The sequence below is a fragment of the Sinocyclocheilus anshuiensis genome, unplaced genomic scaffold, assembly GCF_001515605.1.
Source record: "Sinocyclocheilus anshuiensis isolate Anshui unplaced genomic scaffold, SAMN03320099.WGS_v1.1 scaffold446, whole genome shotgun sequence".
Classification (NCBI taxonomy): Eukaryota; Metazoa; Chordata; class Actinopteri; order Cypriniformes; family Cyprinidae; genus Sinocyclocheilus; species Sinocyclocheilus anshuiensis.
The window spans coordinates 1,545,373-1,565,964 of record NW_015544247.1 but is presented as its reverse complement, the minus strand read 5'-3'; the positions used below and the strand labels follow the sequence as shown (position 1 = coordinate 1,565,964).

The 20,592-nt window shown below is 42.5% G+C and overlaps 1 pseudogene; it reads left to right on the top strand.

Annotated features, from left to right (window-relative positions):
- Positions 1–20,592, top strand: part of LOC107697660 (usherin-like) — a 241,341-nt pseudogene that overhangs the window by 213,885 nt on the left and 6,864 nt on the right.

Below are 20,592 nucleotides of genomic sequence, written 5' to 3'. Positions count from 1 at the left end.
ACAAAAACATGCATGTATATATTTAAGAAAAATATGTTATGTTTATATATTAAATATACTGTATTTATATGTAATATAAAATATAATAATGTAAACATATAAATGTATATACATGTAAATATTTTCCAAATATATACTGTATGTGTGTTGGACATGTTACCCAGTACTATTTATTAGCACTCCTCTCTCAATCTCTGCAAATGCACTTCCATACAAAGATGCTGTCAGGCTAATGTCAGTGCAGAGCTTGCATGGGGATAAATGTGTGTGTAGATGTGAGTCCATGTCAGGGCATGTTTGAAAGGAAGGCCGGAAACGTTGTCGAACACAAACAGTAATTATGCCGTGACCTTGAGGTGAACAGGCCAATCACTGCTGGTTACACTTGTCAACATTTCCTCTCTAGTTCCTGTCTGTCTGACAGCAGGAAAACGCAGAATGGTGTGTGGAGTGCTTATGTGGATATCAGGTGTATATCAGTGACTGTGGTATCTGAGTGCAGAGAAGAGAGAGAGGCTGATCGGCAGCTCTAAATGGAAGATGACATTGCCCTGCTGACTTTGATTATTCCAGGCACATTCAGAGCTGTTTGAGAGCAATATGAAACAGAATGCCATGATGCTTGCACCCCGCACAGAGGGAATAAAGCTAAGACTGACATGGCACGATCACATCAGAATGCTTTGCTCCGCTGTTACAGAAGCATCAAGGAGAACGGAGAGCGATGCGCCGGGGAGTAGCTAACTCTATCATTACGCTGCCATCATTGCCCTTATGGTCAGAAACAACACAGCCGGCCGTGCTTGAACCTTTATTGCTGCACATCGTGAAGGCCAATTTAAACCATTTAGATTTGACTTGAAGGATTCCAGACAATGATCAGATTAAACCATAAATTGAGACGTCTTCCCAACATTCTTGCTCTTGGATGGCAGCAAAAACAGTGTTTACGGCATCTACGTGATTGTGTGTGTGTGTGTGTGTGTGTGTGTGTGTGTGTGTGTGTGTGTTAGCAACAAGGTAAGATTTTAGTCAAGGGCAACACAGCTTGTTGACCAGTGTCATTCATATGCAAGGTCAGATCAGTCTAAGCCCGCATAAATCTTAAGAAAATATCATTAGCATAGCCAGAGATGCCGGGGCATTCCGACGAACGCATGACTGGATTTCATCTTAGCCCTGATTTGGAAGCGGGATAAACTCTGGCAAATACATCACATTCAGGGGGCAGAGAATTCACTCGTGGCTTAAAGGACTTGGTGTATTATTCTATCTGCTCATCTTAATACCGGCGATCAGCGCTGTGCTAAATGTAGTCGTTTAATGTGCTATTGTGTATGTATTCAGCTCATTGGAGGTTATCTGAGATTGTGAAGTGAGTGACCCCTCCTCAGGGATGTTTGTCCTCCATGCATCTAACTTATATTAACTTATATTACACAGGAGAATGAGACTACCTACCTACCTACCTGGGATAGTCCTTGGCTGCTGTACAGAATTATTGTAAATCAGTTCCTAAGAATTCATCCGTGTTCATATTGCATGCATACAGTTGATGCAGAAGATGCTGGTGAGACAATACAAGCATTGATGAACTACTTATTCATCTAGCTGTTACAGCCTCAAGACGCTGGACTTCTTAAATGAGTCATTTCATATGATAAATTAAATTCTTGTTGATGTTTTAAAGTAAAAGAGTTTGATTTATTGATATGGAAATAGATAGTATTAGGACTAATCAGCAGAAATGTCTCCGTTCAAAAATTCTGGATTTTTGACCTCATAAGGAGGAAGCAGGATAGATATTTAATTTAAAAAATGAGTAAAACTTGGAAAACCTTGTACTCTTCCTGGCTGTGTGTAGCACCTACTGCTCTTTATGTCCATCCAATGGATCCTAGTGTTATGAAAGAGTGGCTGAAATTTATATATAGGTAATAATTTTTAATTTTTTTATGGAAGTGTCATTAAAATGCAGTATAAATATTGTGAAATATTATGAAAAAAACTGTTTTCTTTAATATATTTAATATGTAATTAATTCCTGTAAAAGCAAAGCTTTGTGTAAGTGAAGAAGTGCTATTGCAAAAATTTGTAACCAATGGATGAAAAAAATGTCATGACCCTTCTACAGTCAAAGATGACATTTTCGGTTTGCTAATAATGAGTAAGATCTTTTATTATGCATCTTTCTTTGTAGTCACTTCATTACGACTGACCTGTGACCCTGCTTATGTCATATCCAGAATTCCCAAAAAGGATTTTTGTGTGTAGGAGAGTCCATGCCCTTACATCTTATTCTTCTGGAAATATTTTTTAATTTGCTTTACTGGACAGGGTTTAATTTAGATCGAAGTCTTAAACATTCATTTTTTATCAGGGCAAACGTATGAAAAACAAAATGTCTATTACTATGTTTACTTCCTGACTTCCTGAAGCAGAAGGTCTTGTGTTCCAGATGCAGTGTCGGTATGTGTGTGGAACAGACTGCTGATCGCAGCTGTGTGCTGTAGTTTAGCGCCATGGTGTGAGACGTTCCTCTCCCCTGCCAGCCTCTGTTTGGCTTTATTTTAATGCGGTGGGTGAGATTAGGCCGTTGCGGTGCAAGTGGGGCCGGCAGGGGCCACATTAGAGCGGTGAATGTCATTTTCTCCAGCAGCATGGAAGCCAGGCCTCTAATGTGGAGGAATTAACGAAGCTTGAGCAAAGCCCAGCGCTCTGCCCCTGCTCCTCACCCTCCTCTGTGTGTTCTTCCTCATCTCTGCAACCTTCCTTTGGCACCCCAACTAGATTTGTTTGTTTTGGGGCTTCATTTTTAACTGCAGCGGCATTTGAAGGAACTTTAAAGAAGACGCTTTATGCATTTTGTCATGTTTTTGTAATCTTTCATTCTATGGTAGATGAAGTATTTCTGGTTTTTCATTTAATCTTAACTCCGTTTCCTCCAGACAACCAATTAGAACTCAAGAGGAACTGCTGATGTTCATCTGGACCGAAGGTCCCCTAGAGTTCATCGATGCCTCAGGTTACCTTCTACCATTCAGTGAATATGAACACAGAGTCACTGCCGTCAACTCTAAAGGCTCTGCTTCCAGCTCCTGGACCTCCGTCCGAACTCTAGAGGCAGAACTGCAGGGGATGGGCGCACCCTCGGCCCACCCCACCAGTGCCTACTCTCTTCTGCTGAGCTGGATCCAGCCTAACATGACAAACGGAGTGATCTCCAAGTACAAAGTGGTGTACCAGAAACTACACAACGATCCTATGTTCAACTCCACAACTGTTACTGCTCGTACAGTTCTGGTAATACTCTTTTCTTTCATCAATTCGATATGCTGTACAATACATTGTGTGAGAAGTTATAAATGAACCATGTACAAACAAGCAAGACGATTGAGTAATGATCCATGAAATAGCACCCACAAAAAATATTTTTTCACTAATCTATCAAATGAATAGAGAGGCAACACTTTTTTTCCTATTATTAGACAGAAACAAGAATCAAAGAAACTGTTATCTGTGATTATCAGTTGACAAAACTACGCTATCATCTCTGAGAGGAGTTGCACAGATATGAGACTACTTTCTTTTTTTTTAAGATTTATTTTTTGCTGTTTTTGCCTTTATTATGATAAGACAGTGTAGAGCTGACAGGAAGCGAAGTGGGAGAGAAAGAGGGGGGCGGGATCGGGAAAGGTCCTCGAGCCGGGATTCAAACTCAGGATGCTTGTAGCGCAACAGCGCTGTATGTCGGTGCGCTGCTCACAAGGCTATCGGTGCCGACTATGATGCTACTTTCTGAATGTGAAAAATAATATGATATATAAGACAATATAGGGGGACTGGGGCTAGCTGACACAGGTTTTACATCAGTGAATAGTTCTGAAGGTTGGTCAATTTTGGTAAAGTCATTTTCTGTGTAGGCACATATCTTAAAGTTTTGGTTACCAAAAAAAAGCTGTTGGACATTTTCCTTGTTATTACCCATGAAAAAAAACATACAGTTATTAAACACAAATAGCTGAAGTAATTTTGTCACAATAAATGAGGTTGTGACAATGGCAATTAAGTAGCCTACAGTAGACTTTTCAGCAAAATTTAAAGAGTTTATTAATAATGAAACACAAAACAATATATTACACAAAACAAATACAAACTTGCAATATTTTAATTAATAAATTGTATACACTACTGTTTAGAAGTTCAGTAAGATTTATTTTTTTAATTCATATTTTTATTCTCACTTTTACAGGATAATTACCTTTCGGATTTACTGACAGAACATTGTCCAGTTGTGTCTCTCCGGTCGTCTAATCAGAGATTGCTACGTAGTGTTTTTGGCTGTAACTGCTTCTAGTTCCGAGTTCAGCTTCAGCACCTGAAATTTCCAGTCTCCAGCATCAGCATCTGTCTGAGATCATTCATCAGCGATCAGCCCATTGCTCGCATGTTTACACAGATTCCTCATCCGCTGATGTCTCCACCTATAAAAGTAGCCGCTGTGATTCGTGGCGTTCTCATGTTTGACACCGAGGAAAAATAGTGTGCTGCTTTCCTCGCAGATGCTCACAACTGCATCATGGCCAAATTAAAGGCTTCAGCTTGAGCTCCTGTTCAAAACAAGTGTGAACAGAGCCAGCTTGCCCCCTGATAGCAGCAACACCACAGGGGAAAGAATCCAGAACCCACTGAGGAGTTCAGCTTCTCCCACAGAGCGCCAGATAGATGCCTGCCTAATAGACAGATTAATTATTTTGATAGCAATTAATGAACGTCATCCAGGATAGGCCTTTTATCAGCACCCCTCTTTTCTTTGAGAGTAATTTACTGTTCCGCTTCTATTCTCTTGGCAGTCCTTTCAGGTTTTCTTGACCTCCAGAGGTCGGCTTCAGTGGTGAACGTGTGACGTCAGATTGCAGTTAATCAGCTTGTAATTAATTTTCCACGTGTCCTCAGCCCTCTTGAGTTATGACCCTGGCCTCCTAATGGCTGATGCAAATTTATCATTTTGCAAATTGTACATTTTTTGTAATTTTATAATATAACTTATGATTAAAATGTGTATTTTTATAGAATATTTAATGTAAAATGTGAATTTTATGAGAATAAATTTTTGGAAATAAATATTTTGAAATAGAAATAGCACTAGTATTTTTAGTTTTGCCTTTTTAGATAGAACCAGGCTAATTATTTGTGATGTAAAGAAAGGAGTTTACAATATAAATGTTAATGTACCCATACTGCTCTGAGTTTTTCCATGGTCATCTGCTGAAGACACTGCCCAATCGCATAACAGCTGCCACGGGGAAATTATAGTGTGGGTATTAGTGCAATTTCTCACGGCTACATTTATAATCCATCGATCCTGCAGAATCTTTTTTTGGACACTGACTTTGTGCTATATCAGCTGTCCGCCTGCCATGTCAATACTTGGCCTGCAGTGGGGCATCATATTGATTTAGCTGTTGCCAACTGTTGAGTGGCTACAGGTTAATGTTCTCTGGTGGAGTGAAGTTGTTTTCATGTCTGAGAATGAAGGATTATGCAGAGAAAAAAACTTGTCATTCCTGCTAGTGCATGCACTTGTAAATATTACAAGGAAAAATCCTCAACAAGCAATATATTATATTATATCAGTTTATCTTTATATATTATATTGCAATAATAGCTGTACATCTTATGTAGCTATGAACTAAAAAACCTATACATTCCCATTTGTTTTTAATATTATATATTACATAATATTGCTTATGTCAGACTTTTGTACCTGTTTTGCCCCCGTAGTCCTTCCTGTGTTTCCTTATTTGGTCATTTTCCTGTCCTTGTTTAGTCTGATTGTCTTATGCGATCCACCTGTGTGTCTCCAATTATCCCTAGCATTTAAGCTCCTTTCTTTGCGTTTCTCCCCTGTCGGGTCTACTTCGTCTGTACATGTGTCATTCCTCGCTCCTGTGTTGGATTACCCCAGTGTTTCGTGAATTAAAAAGACTGTTTATTATACTCCTTGTCTCCATCGTTCCTCAGACAGTTTAAGCGTGACAGAAGACCCGACCTAAAACGGTTTAAATTGCATGTTTCCCCTCCGTTTTGTTTCTCTCTTTTTCTCTCAGTGTTTTTGTTTCCATGGTGTGCCCTAATGGATCCCCTCCTTCGCCCCGAATTCCTCCTCCTCCTGCTGGAGCAGGGGGCGCGCTCGCTCGGGGACCATACCAGACTGTTTCTGGCTCTCGACGAACTTACCAGCTACCCAAACGACGCGCTCTGTGCGTTCTATGACGCCAGCCTGAACACCGCGTGCAGAGCGCCATCGTCCGAAGATGGTCCTCGAGCGGAATTCGCCGCCTTCGTGGAGTGGACTCCCGACCCAGAGCCCAGCCCACCATCTCCCCGCTGTGTGGAGCAAAAGCCTGAACCCACCGATGACGGAGAGCCAATTCCCGCCGCGATCAGCGAGCCAGCGCAAAGCCAAGCAACTGAGCAAAGGATCGCCCCGGACGTAGAGCTGTATCCGTCAGACCAGGTGCGAGAGCCGGTGATAATGCCCGTCACGAGGGAGAAAGCCGCGGACGGTGTGAGCTTGGAGAGGAGCTCCGCCCCCTGCACCGCAGCTGAGGGTGAGCTGAGTATGGCGCGGTGAAAGTGCCAAAGAGGAGAGGGCTCCAGTCCCCGAATCCAGTCCAGAGCGCCCTCCAGTGCCCGCTCCTAGAAAGCGCCCTCCAGTGCCCGCTCCTCTAAGGCGCCCCCAAGTGTCCGCTCCTCCAGAGCGCCATTCTGTTCCCGTGTTCAGTCTAGAGGGGGCTTCCGATCCAGGATGTAGAGCTTAACCCGTCAGATCAGGTGCGAGAGCCGGCAACAGTGCCCACAGCGAGGGAGCAAGCCGTGGACAGAGAGAGCTCGGAGTGGAGCTTCGCCCACTGCACCGAGGCTGAGGGTGAGCTGATAGTGCATCTGGGACTGCTGGACTTCGAGGGGGACCTTATTGACTGGGAAACGGAGCTGGAAGCCGATTTGCCCACTTTCCTCTCTCCTTTGTCCCTGCTGGTCTCGTCCAGCCCTATGTAGTCTCCTGTCCCCACGTCCAGTCCAGAGTGGGCTCCCGTTTCCCAGTCCAGCCATGAGAGAGACTCAGTCCCCAAGTCCAGCCAGGAGTGGGCTTTGAGCCCGGAGGCTCACGAATGACCACCCACCCAACCGCTCCTGCCTCCTCCCCCGCTGTCGTCTGGCAGCCCCTCTGCTCGCCCTCAACCCACCATCAATACGGTGCGAGCTCTGCGGGTCTGCCATCCTCCAGCGTCGCCGTGGCTGGTGAATCCCTCACCTCTGCCTCCAGCCTCCAAGGCCCGGACTCCGCCTCGGCCCGTAGACCTAGCGGCTCCACCTCGGCTCCTAGCTCCCTCGCCTCCACCGTCACCCATCGATTCACCAGCTCCACCGGGCTCCCTCGTCCTTCCGGCTCCGCCTTGGTACGGCCCGTAGACCCAGCGGCTCCACCTCGGCTCCTAGCTCCCTCGCCTCCACCGTCACCCATCGATTCACCAGCTCCACCGGGCTCCCTCGTCCTTCCGGCTCCGCCTTGGTAGGCGCCTGCTATCGCCTCAGGTCTCCGCTCCTCCGGCTGCACCTCATTGCTCCGTCCCACCGGCTCTATTGGGCTCCTTCCTTCCGCCAGCTCCACCTTGGTCCTCAGTCACTCCGGCTCCGCCGCAGATCTCCGCCTTCGCCTTGGTCGCTAGAGCCCTCGGCTCCACCCTGGCCCCCCGGATCCTCGGTATCCCCCCGGCTCGTTGGCTCTCCGTCTCCACCTCGGGCTCCTCCACTACCTGCTCCGCCGCCATTGGTCGGCCCCCTGGAGTCAGCGGCCATTCCTCCTCCATGGATCCTCCCTCCGTCGGCTCCACCGTGGGCCATCATTATGGCCGTGGCCTGGGTCCAGCTGGACTCCTCCTGCTCCAAGCCCCTCCTGTCTCCTCCCTGGCTCCTCCCTCCATCGTCTCCTCCCTGGACTCTGTCTGCCGCCCCCCTTCCAGACTTTTTGTCTGACATATCCGTTTTGCCCCCGTAGTCCTTCCTGTGTTTCCTTATTTGGTCATTTTCCTGTCCTCGTTTAGTCTGATTGTCTTATGTGATCCACCTGTGTGTCTCCAATTATCCCTAGCGTTTAAGCTCCTGTCTTTGCGTTTCTTCCCTGTCGGGTCTACTTCGTCTGTACATGTGTCATTCCTCACTCCTGTGTTGGATTACCCCAGTGTTTCGTGAATTAAAAACACTGTTTATTATACTCCTTGTCTCCATCGTTCCTCAGACAGTGTAAGCGTGACAGCTTATTTTTTAGATATATTATATTATTTAAAAATAATTTTAAAAATAGCTGCAGTATGCAAAGTAATACCTTTACCAGTTATAGCTATTAAATTAATTAAATTAAAATAATAAAAGAATATAAATTAAAAATTGTTTTTAAAAATGTATTTTATCACTGAACAAATTCATTGAACAAATTTTTAAAATGGTTTTTACCCATTTTAACTGATGCTTTTAAGACTGGATATATTTATCTTGGTTACTTATTTACATCAACAGAATACGCCAATGTTGTTGTTGGGTTTTTTTATATTTTAATTAGCCTTTTGTATATTTTGAGTTTTAGTTTAGTTTTAGTTTATTTTATGTGTTTTGCATTTTTAGTGTTTTTATATATTTATTTAACTTTAATTTCAGTTTTTAGATTTAACAGTGTTAGAACTTCAACCTAATCACACTTATTTCTGAAACATTTTTAATTGTACATCTAATAGGTTATTTATGTTTTTTGTTATTTTAGCTGTATTTAAATTACCGGAAACAACGTTTTAGATTTTTAGTCTTAGTTAATGATAACAACACTTGAATACGCTATTAAAACCAAATGTTGTTTATTTGACATACAAACATGTGTCATCCTTATTGTTGAGCCCTGACCAGTAAACACGCTGTAGAAATCAAATCAATCCAAAAAGAGTTTGTGCTAGATGTTTTGTCTTTGATTTCGATTTAGAAATCGCTGCTTAGACACATAGTATGTAGAGTCGAGTCAGATCGTGGAGCAGATGGTGTAATGTTGTTCAGTAGCGCTTTAGCAGAGAGTAAAGCTTGTGGTCTTCTGTTGTCTGAGCATGCCCATCCTCCTTTCTTTTTGTTTTTTGGTGGGTGGGGCTGCTATTGATCCCTGGCTGTGCCGTACCTCGTGCCAGTGCGTGTGATTAATGTGGACGTCTGGCGGCGGGACTGAATGAGGCTACGGAGCACAGGCGGTCTGAACAGACCTGTCCCATCCCTTCCTCTCTTCCTTTTTTTTTTTTTTTTGGCTCTCACACTTTCTCTTCCTTCTTAACGCTATCGCCTTTTTCCTCTGCTGTCTGTACATAACTTCTAGTGCTCTCTCTGCCTCTCGTACTCTCTCTCCCCCTCCTGATCTTTCCAGATGTTGCTCAGCAGCCCCATGAGAACCCCAGCGATGGGAGATGTATTAATACATCCTATTGATTAGATCAGGACCCCTGACAGTCATTTGCAGAGATACCATCTGGCTGCTGTTCCAATGCCTTCACCCAAACAGGACGTGACACCTTATTAATCTCCACCGCCGCTCTATAGACGCTTCGCGTTTTGCGCACAGAAGCCCAACTCTGTCGGAGTGGCAAGCAGAGATGCAGGCGAACCCGAAGGGTGCAAGAAATTAAGGTTATTACACAAATTGAGCCATATGGTCCAAATATTTCAGAGCTGAAATTTACTAGGCAATAAAAATTGCTCCTGCCTTCCTAATGGTGTAAATTACAGTTTAACCATGGCTCTAATGATGTCCTTCTGCTGCCTGTAACCACTCTAACATGAAGGACATTGTTTAAAAAATGCACAGGAAAAAAAATGAGGGGGGGTTGAAACTCCAGCAGCATGTTTACAATCTGTTAGTTTATCATTAAGAACACAGTGAAGAGTGCATAAACATGATGGCGGCGCGTTGGACTGTGTCTTTGTGTAGACTCGTATACACACTGTTGAAGCAGAACTGTGAGTAGCTCGTTTGGGCCCTGGTTGAGCCCACGCTCATTTGCCGAAAGGACACACAGAGGGGAGCTCCCGACGGCCTGTGGATTTTGATAGTGGATTCCTCTGAGCTTTCACAAACTTTAATCTCATTCCTAGTTTCAGACCAGGCTGGTGACACAATTGAGGATTTTATTTGTGTAGCTTAAAGATTCAAAAATGTTTATAGGTGTCAAAGGAGTCGTTGCCTGGTGGTTAGGACATGTATACTGTATATGTGCATGTATATATTTATATATTATATAAATATATATTATATACATTTTTAAATATTATATACAAATATACATTTTTTAAATAAATTATTATATAGACATCTTCTATACTATAGAAAGCCAAACAATACACTGAAAAGCATTATTCTGCTATTATATTGTCTGGAATCTGCTTTCGGATTGTAGTACTAAGTAAACACTCTAAGAGAGCCTGTTAAATCTAATTTCTTATTTAAAGAGCTAAAGTTAGTGGTGTACTTAACTGCATGAGCTTTTATTTTCTGAAAACAGCTTCCATCATTCACAGTCCTGATTGTCATACATACTCAGATTGCCACATTCAGAAGAGGTAAATGGTACTTTCGTCTGTTTCTTTATGTGTGCGTTTGCATGCATGAGGGGTTTCCTTCATCAGACACCGGCTCAGTCTGAAGAACAGCTCAGTGATTCAAGAGCCCTCCATCTGATTGAGGCTTGGCTTGAACAGAACTTTACATCTAAACCACAAATAATTAATAGTGTCAAGGCATCTCAGGATCTGGTTGTCAGTTGTTAGTACTGCAGAACAAAAGGGAAGATTCTTTGAAATGATGCTCTAAATTCTGTAGACTTTCTCAACAGTTAAACTAAGGTACTGGCAGGAATGAGAGCCATGGAGTGGTCGAAATATTAAAGTGAAAGTGAAAAAAAGTGAAAGTGACGTGACATGACATGTGGCCAAGTATGGTGACCCATACTCAGAATTAGTGCTCTGCATTTACCCATCCAAAGTGCACACACACAGCAGTGAACACACACACACCGTGAACACACACCCGGAGCAGTGGGCAGCCATTTATGCTGCAGCGCCCGGGGAGCAGTTGGGGGTTCGGTGCCTTGCTCAAGGGCACCTCAGTCGTGGTATTGAAGGTGGGAGAGAGCGCTGTACATTCACTCCCCCCACCTACGACCTTTGGGTTATGAGTCCGACTCTCTAACCATTAGGCCACGACTTGGTTTTAAAGGGATAGTTCACCAAAAATGAGAAATTTGTCATCATTTACTCACCCTCATGTTGTTCCAAACATGTATGACTTTCTTTATTCTGCATAACACAAAAGATAAATTTACAGTTTTTTGTCTATATAATGAAAGTCAGTGTGGTTTAATGTTGTTTTGGATTCCATTGACTTTCAATCTATGGACAAAATCACAGAACTTTAATTTTTGCGTGAACAGCCTGTGAAAGGTGGTTTTGAAATGTGCATCATGAATACCTTTCCTCAGTTTGTTTTAATATACCAGTGTAGAGAAGATGTTTATTATATTCAAGAATCTATGTGTGTATAAAAAAATAAACATTAGACATTCAGGGATATTCAGAGATGAATGATAATACTTACAACAAAATGCATCAGTGCATTATTTTATCTGCCTAAAATTCTCCTACGTTTTTGACAGAGTTTGAGTGTAGCTTGCTTAAAACATGACCAAAGGCTCCATTTGATGCTTTTTGATGAGGCATTTCCCAGGCCTTGTAGCTGTTAGCATGAAACTAATAAAATCCAGCTCAGGCTGAAGTCAGCAGTGGCAGGCCGGGACAGTATGTCTACTGTATGCAAATGAAGCAGTCCCACACCTTTGAAGGGTCAGGAATCTCCACTTTCATCTAATCAGCATAATTGTTGTGACAAATCCTCATGGTTATTCTTAATTAAAATCATCCCCTGGCCCAAGCAGCCCCCAGCGCTGTCACAGGAAATAACATATATGTAAGCAGCTGATGAGACAAGGGAGACCTGTGCTCAGTTGAAAGAGGAAAAGAGGAAAGAAAAAGGGCTTTAAAAGACTTCTTTCCCCATTAACAAATGACTGATACCCTGAGCTAATGCTAAATGTGCTTTTGACTCTGATACCTCTTTAATGTTTAAAACAGCGAGGCCTCTTTCTGCCTCAATTGCAGAAAGCCCGAATTCAGTGCTTTTGTCCAGAAGCCTGGCTGCTGTTGGCTTCCGTACAGAGGTTCATCTGCAATGGATCTTAATATAAAGGATTGTTTAGAATTTAAAGTGTGTGTTTTACATAACTGAAATACTTGACACATTCTCTTTTGAAACGTAATTCTGTAATGTTGAGAATTTGATGTATGGTGGATCTATGCACACCTAAAAAGGCAGCATAACCAATTCTCTTAATCAAAACTTAAACACTTCCCATTTTAGGGATCTGTGCCCTAAACATTTATTTGGAAATCTATAACAAAAATCAATTCTCTTAGTCGCTTTTTAATGGCTGCCTTGAGTATCCGGGATGAGGGAGCACCTGCTTGTTAATGTCTTGGTGCCCGTGTTTAGGAAAGTGTTTGATAGCATTGCCATCTAGGGGCAGAATATAAGTCTCTGTGCTGAAATAAAGTGAAATTAAACATCTGTCTCTATTGACAATGTGCATATGTTTGCTGGTTTATAGTCCAAATGTTCTCAATTTTTCAACCACGTAAAAAGGTAGCGTTTTAAATGCTTCAGTGCCTCCCAGCAATGTAATGTATTGGGGTGTAAAATCTGCATAAGGATGGTAGAGAGGGGTCTCTGTAGCTTTATTGTTGATGGTAAGAATTATGTGTTTTTGTTGGGTTTTTTTCCGGGATTTTTTTTTTTTTAAGGAATGAATAATTCTTCTGTTAAAAAAGCAAACATCTATTTACAAAACTAATATTCAGCATGGATGCTGACAGTGTTATATGTCTTTATTTAGTAATTTTTATTTTATATTTTGCTTTTTAATATTGATATTTTGAGCCTCCATATGGTGATTTATAAGGTTTTTATATTTTATGTATTTTGTTGTTTTGTTTTATTTTGTTTTGTGTTTTGTTTTGTTTTGCCATCTTTGCAATTTTTGATCTATTCATGAGTACTACATTCACAAAAATTTGTATATAATGCATTTAATGAAATATACATTATGTAATGTATGCTGTAGATAATAAGTTATTATATTATTAGTCATGATGATGATGATGATAATAATATAAAACATTAAATATATTTTAGAATTATTAAATTGTATTTTAATTGTATTAATTGCTTAATTTGATCAATAATAATGGTAATATTGCTATGTTTATAACATAACTTATTGTATTTGTGTCTTTTGTGTTGTAGCGTAACATTTTTCAAGCTCATGTGTTTGGGTTGGAGCCGTACACCACATATAATGTGCATGTAGAAGCAGTTATTGGAGCAGGTCAGGTATCTAGTCCTTGGACCACCATTCAGACCCTTGAAGCCTCTCCAAGTGGCCTGGCTAACTTCAGTGTGGAGAAGAGAGAACACGGCCGAGCACTGCTGCTACAGTGGGCTGAACCAGCCTCTCCAAATGGAGTCATCAAAGTATGCCTCCCTCAATGACAGTAACATTGCAATATCAGCTCCAGAATCTGCTGTCATTTACCATATTTATATCCACAGATGTACAATATCTTCAATGAGGACAACTTGGAGTTCAGCGGCCTCACACGTCAGTTCCTCTTCCACTGTCTGGAACACTACACTGTGTACACGCTCGTTCTGGAAGCTTGCACCGAAGCGGGCTGTACAAGGACTGCACCTCAACGCATAACCACCGAAGAGGCTGCCCCATCCTCTCAACCGGCTCCTATGGTAGAGCAGGTCCAATCCCGCAGCGTGGAGCTCCGCTGGTCTCCATCCGCCCAGCCCAACAGCAGGATCCTGCAGTACCAGGTTCTGGCTGTAAGTCTAGAGGATGGCAGGGTACGGAGTGATGAAGATGACGCGATGAGAGCCAAGATTGTGTTCATCCAGAACGACACCCAGGCTAACAGCTTCTCCTATTATATGTCTGGCCTTCTGCCCTGGAGCAGGTACAAGTTTCAAGTGCGTGTTTCAAATGCGGCAGGATATACCGATAGCCCGTGTCTCACAGTTCAAACCAAACAAGCTCCTCCTAGAGGATTGGCTCCTCCGGTTGTCAGTCATGTAGAGGGCAAGCCTAATGATGTCTTCGTAGCTTGGACGCCTCCTTTGGAGCCCAATAGTGTTCTTCTGACCTACAGGATTCAGAGGGACAACGTTGGCTTCCATTTCAGCTTCGACTCAAGTGTGATCAACTACACTGATGTGGATTTAACCGCGTACACTCTCTACAGTTATGCAGTCATTGCCTGCACCGTGGCTGGGTGTGTTACCAGTGAGCCGACACAGATCAGGATGTTAGAAGCCACCCCTGCCAACATAGAGCCACCTATGGTGTCTGATGTCACTTCCTATTCACTCAATGTGTTGTGGACTGTTCCATCCATCCAGAATGGTGAGATTATGGTGTATATTCTTAAAATGAACAATGAGGAGGTCTACTGAGGGAAAAAGTTAAGTGCACAGGTTTTGGATCTACAGCCACATGTTTCCTACATCCTCATCTTGATGGCTTGCACCAATGGCGGCTGCACTGCCAGTTCGCCCACTTCAGTCCAGACAAGAGAAGCACCACCCTCAGGGATGCCCGCCCCAACTCTTAAAGTCACAGGCCCTGAATCAGTTGAGGTCACATGGAGAGAGCCCATCCAACCCAATGGAGTAATCATAGGGTACGAGCTCCGTCGAAACGGGAGCCTCATTTACACTGGCATGGACACCCGTTACCACGACTTCACCTTATTTCCAAGCGTTGCGTACAGCTACACCATCACTGCCAATAACAGTCAAGGCGCCACTACCAGTCCACCGACAGTGGCCAGAACACAGCCGTCAGCGCCCTCTGGTGTGACTCCCCCCAGACTGCAGGCTCTGGGGCCATTCAGCATTATGGTGCAGTGGGACCCCCCTGCACGATCTAATGGGGTCATCATCAGCTACTCGCTTTACAAACGGGACCCAGCTGAGCCCAACATGAAATGGTTCATTTTTGTTTCACATCACAGTGCGTTTCAAAGCCAAAGTTTCTCCCTTACAGCACTAAAGCCCTACTACAGGTAAAATACCAGCATGCAGCACTAACACTGTTTACTCGGGAGTTTTGGTACGTAAGGTATATTGTAAAGCTACCCCTAGTATTTGAGGCTGAAGATAGATAAATAAACAACTAACAGAGTACTTAAAGCATCTTTAAATAGAATTGGAAGTAGATATTTTCTTGTTATATGGTCTAGCTGCAAACCTAAATTAGCTGGTCAGACTTTTTCAGTTGCTGCACCAAAGACAGACACACTGATAAAACCAAATGAGCGAAGGAAGAAAAGGAGAGAGAGAGAATCTTAAAGGGGGAGGGAGTCAACCTTGAGCCTTTTCTAATGTTTCCATCCTTGGCATAGACAAAGACGGTCAGAAGAAGGAGGCACTCAAATGAGGGATGACTAAAGTCTGGAGCTGTATACGTATGTTGAAGTGAAAATCCAGATAAGTGGGGTGATGATAATGGTTCATCAACATTATCAACTCGCCACTCATTGCCTCTTTCAGACGACCTTCCCTTTATTCTCTTGCTCTTGCTCTCCTCTCTTCTCTCCCTTTTCTCCTTCAGTCCATCGCTGGTGACCTTCTGAAGGAGAAAACCTTTAGTCCGTTGTCTATACTGTTGATAAATAACAGCACGTTTTACTAAGATAAGCACATAAATTATGTTTATATTCCTAAATATTCAAAATCAAAATAAAAAATGGCACTGATGAAACATGGCACAGAACAAACTCCTGCCCTACACAGCCTACGAATACCAGGTCACATCGCTGTTTCTCATTTCACTCAGATGTATTTTACACTCCAAATTTCAGAATTTACTGTCATTGGTGCATTTGATTTGAACTTTTTATACCTAAATTATTATATTACACAAAGACTGAACAGACTTGTTATATTTTCTCAAGAAAATGTGACTCTTGTCTGTAAGCTTGTGGATAGTTGACAGAGGGTTGCCATACATTTGCTAGTCTCGCGTAGCCAGACCTTCAGACTGATGGCTGAAGGTCTGGAATCCATGGCAGCTTTCATTGGCCAAGGCCCAACCATGAGGCCGTTTGACCGACATGTCAAACAACCAGTCATAGTTCGTTTCGTTCATCGTTTCGGGGCGTGGAAATGTCGCCACAATAACAGACCGGTGTGTAAAACTCTCGGACGTATTTTAAAGATTCTGTGCCGCGAACTTTAAATATTTCACATACTCTTGAAAATCCAGCATTTAGTTGATCCTGATAAGCGCTCGTCGTCATAGTTGTAAACACGACGGCTTTCTTCTTTCGTGAGGGGGTTTGGTGTCATGGCATCTTTGTTTCCAGGCGGAACGTTAAAGAACGCGACACGCACGTCTCCCGGAAATCCTGTATAATTCAACCAATCCGACGACGACTTAGAAACTCCTGAAGTGTTTCCACTTTTGTGTGCCATATGCATCAGACGTTTAGCCAACGGTCCGTGGGCGTGAGACTATACATTTGCTATTCATATAGGCTGAGACTATAAATTTGCTAAGGTGTTCTGAATGATTGCTACAGTGGGTCGTTGCTTTAAGTCAGTGTTATTTATACAATAATATAAATACTACAGTGTACTATTTATATTATATTATTTATTAGTATTCTGAATTGGCTTTTAGTTTTATATTTTCAGTTTAATTTTAGTTTGTTTTAATCATTTTATTAAGTGCATTTCTTTTTTTTTTTTAAATAGTTCTATTTAGCTTTTTATTTTTTAAGTTATACAGTTTTAATCATTTCAGTACTTTTTTAGTAACTTAGACCTGTTTTATTTCTGCTAGTTGCCAAGACTAAATTTCTCATTTTCATTTAAGATTTTTAAGTTTTTCATCTAATATTTATATAATTTGTTATTTTATTTCAGCTTTATTTCAATTAATGAAAACAATTTTGAATAGTTTTAGTTTTAGCAAGTTTAGTTTTTAGCATGATGCATCCTGAATATGAAATCATCCCTCTAGACTTTGTGATACTTCATACTTTATTCTTATGATACATAATATTTTAGCGTAATCATGCAACTAAACATGATTGTAATGATACAGATGCAAGGACAGCCAGACTATAGACAAATAATCGTGAGTGTTGTCTTAGCTGGGCTAGAACCCTGATCTCCTGGACACAGAGCTGGCACTCTTCCTGAGTGAGCTAACTCCAGGTTGAGGATTTTCTAGACCCAAGTCTAGAGAGGAATGACAAAATCTCACGGAGACGAGAAATACAAATCTGCTAGGAATTGCTCAGAGTCAGAAGTAAATGGTGAATGATGCTCTAAGAGAGCCGTAGCCCATTCCAAAGCTCTTCCGGTTAATAAAGTGATGATATAAGCCACCCGACTGCCCTCTGTAGGAAAACTACTGGGTTGCAGTTGGAAGGCTAGAGAGCATTGGGTGACAAAACCTCGACAACCCCTGATATTTCCATATCTTTCAGGAGGTGGTAGCCCAAGAAGGGCTCAAGAAGAGGGCCCACTGGAATTGGTTGAGGTTGAGGAAGGATGGGCAGTGGCGTAGGTAACTCAAGAACCTCCTGAGACGGGGGATTTTGGGGCAAGGCTAGAGAGTCCAAACGCTGCAGTATTTCCGTGAGTATCCGTTCATGATGGTGAATAGAATCATGATTGGTGAGCTCACATAATATTCTCTCCACGTTTGATGAAGGACTTTAACTCTCTGCTGGGTCCATCTTTGGTTCAGTCTTGCTGTAATGATATAGATGCAAGGACAGCCAGACTATAGACAAATAATCTTGAGTGTTGTCTTAGCTGGGCTAGAACCCTGATCTCCTGGACACAGAGCTGGCCCTCTTCCTGAGTGAGCTAACTCCAGGTTGAGGATTTTCTAGAAGTTTTCCCAAGTGCAGAGGAATGACAAAATCTCACGGAGACGAGAATTTTTACTTGTAGAGATTAAAAAAACAAGGAACAAAGTACAAACAAAACCAGAAGCAAGGCTTCCAATAGTCACAAAAAGGAGAAAACAAAAACAAGCACAATGGCTTACAAAAGACTCACGGTTAGCAACAGGATACACAGGTAGGTAGGCTCAAGACTGAACAAAACACAATGGCTAAAGGCAAACTTAAATAGGGCCCTACACAGGTGAGTATCATCAACAATAATTGCTAAGCAGAGCTGAGAGTTCTTGCCAATGGTTGCCCCCTGGCAACTGGGAGGAAGATTGCAGGCAGCAGACATCCCCCTTGTGGCTGGGAGTAATGCTGCTGGTCATGGCAGGAGTGTGACCCCCTAGTGGTTGGAGGAAGTACTGCCAGCTAAAGTCTTACAATGATTAAATCTGCCATATAAACTTGTCCTCAAGGAATATTTAATTAGCATGATTATTTGTTGCTGTTGTGTTTAACGTTCTGCTCATCTATACTCTCTCATTCAGACAGACAGGCGTTTAATCTAACTCACTATATTCATCGCACCGCCGTCGCCTTACGAGACCTTTCTTAATTGACAGCCTAGCTTTTGGAGCAAAATAACATTAGCATTTGACTGTCAGGCCTGAGAGGCGTGGGCTGATCAGGACTAAATTGATAGAGTTTGCCTGATTGTTCCATCTTATTTATGAGCGGTAATTTATGACAGCTGGCGGGCGGAGCTGATTGATGACGGACAAGCGACAGGGCCATTAATCTGGGCCTGGCTGAATGCTGACGATTACGATCGAAGCCATTGAATTAGCTGTTAGGCCTCCCATATGTACAAGTATTGGAAAGACCTTTTAATGCTATTGGCTTTCCCCGGGGAGGTTGCTAACTATCCTGGAAGCGTCATTGAGCTTATGTCTACGTCTGCTTATTTAACAGTCTAAATCGCTGTTTGTTGATCGTTTGTGTGTTTGAAGGAGTCAGGACTACCACTTTCTTTAATGTTCTTGTCCTAATGTCATGGAGTTGTCTCCCTTTTTGTTGTGTTTCATTTTACTCGTTCTCACACAAGGGCATGTATCCCTGTGAAATCAAACCCATCCCATGTTAAGAGGCTACATATTTTATTGACACTTTTATGTCAAATCTTAATTAGCCTAGTGCTCATAACAGAAAAGGGAACTTTTGGCCCCGTGTCCATGACTGGGGGCGTGGCCACAGCCAATGAGAGCCTGTCTCCGGGCAGAATCGGCCCTAGCGGTGTACACCCACATCCATTAGAGCTCGCTCATGAAATAGTTTTATTTTCCCGCGTTAATTACAGCTCTGTATGCAAGTGCTTCGGTGGCAATAAAACATCTGCGCCGATACAAGGGCATGAAGATGTCCTGGCTGACTCCACTTTAAAATGTAGCGGCCATATCTCTTTTCACCAAATTCCTATCTGAGAATCGGAATGATTTATCAGTGAGAAATTAAGGTTATCACATTTCTTTGTCCTGTGCGCATTCATAACGCCGCACAAGCGAACCGTCACTCTTTCCTCCTCACTGTCTTCCTGCCAACGTGACCTTTTCTCTCTTTGGGTGACAAGAGGCTGTTTTGTGACCGCCCTCTTTCTCTTCTGTCACACCTCCGTCGCCACCTTTGCGCTTTGACACGTCTAGTCGTCACTTTGGCAGTGGAACGGGATCAGATGGGAATGTGAAATCAGCCGGTGCCTCGTGCAGTCCGTGTGTATTGCCACTTAAATCTATCATCTGGATTGATCACAGTGTAATTGCCTATTATTGAGGCTAATTTAACCCTATCCACAGGAACATCCATCTGCCACTGCTATTATAACTGACAATCTACAAATTACTTACTCATGCAAATAGCGACCCTAGCTGACCTTTTCCTACTCTTCCTGTGTAATTATACAAACGTCTAGTCGTCACTTTGGCAGTGGAACGGGATCAGATGGGAATGTGAAATCAGCCGGTGCCTCGTGCAGTCCGTGTGTATTGCCACTTAAATCTATCATCTGGATTGATCACAGTGTAATTGCCTATTATTGAGGCTAATTTAACCCTATCCACAGGAACATCCATCTGCCGCTGCTATTATAACTGACAATCTGCAAATTACTTACTCATGCAAATAGCGACCCCAGCTGACCTTTTCCTACTCTTTCTGTGTAATTATACAAACAGCTCGTCTAGTAAATAAGATTACTTCACCTTTCCATGTGTTCATTTACTCCTTGATGAAGGTGAAATTTAATTTTCATGTAGATTCAGGCTGGAGTGATTCTGTAATGGATGCTAATGTTTTGGCTATTAATGACAGCAGGGCTTCTAGAGCGTAAGACTACTGACTCCTCAAAGTAGTTGAATGGGTAGTTTCCTTTTGCAAAAGGCGCCAGGTGGGTTCATCAGGTGAAGATGACTCCTCTTTAAGAGG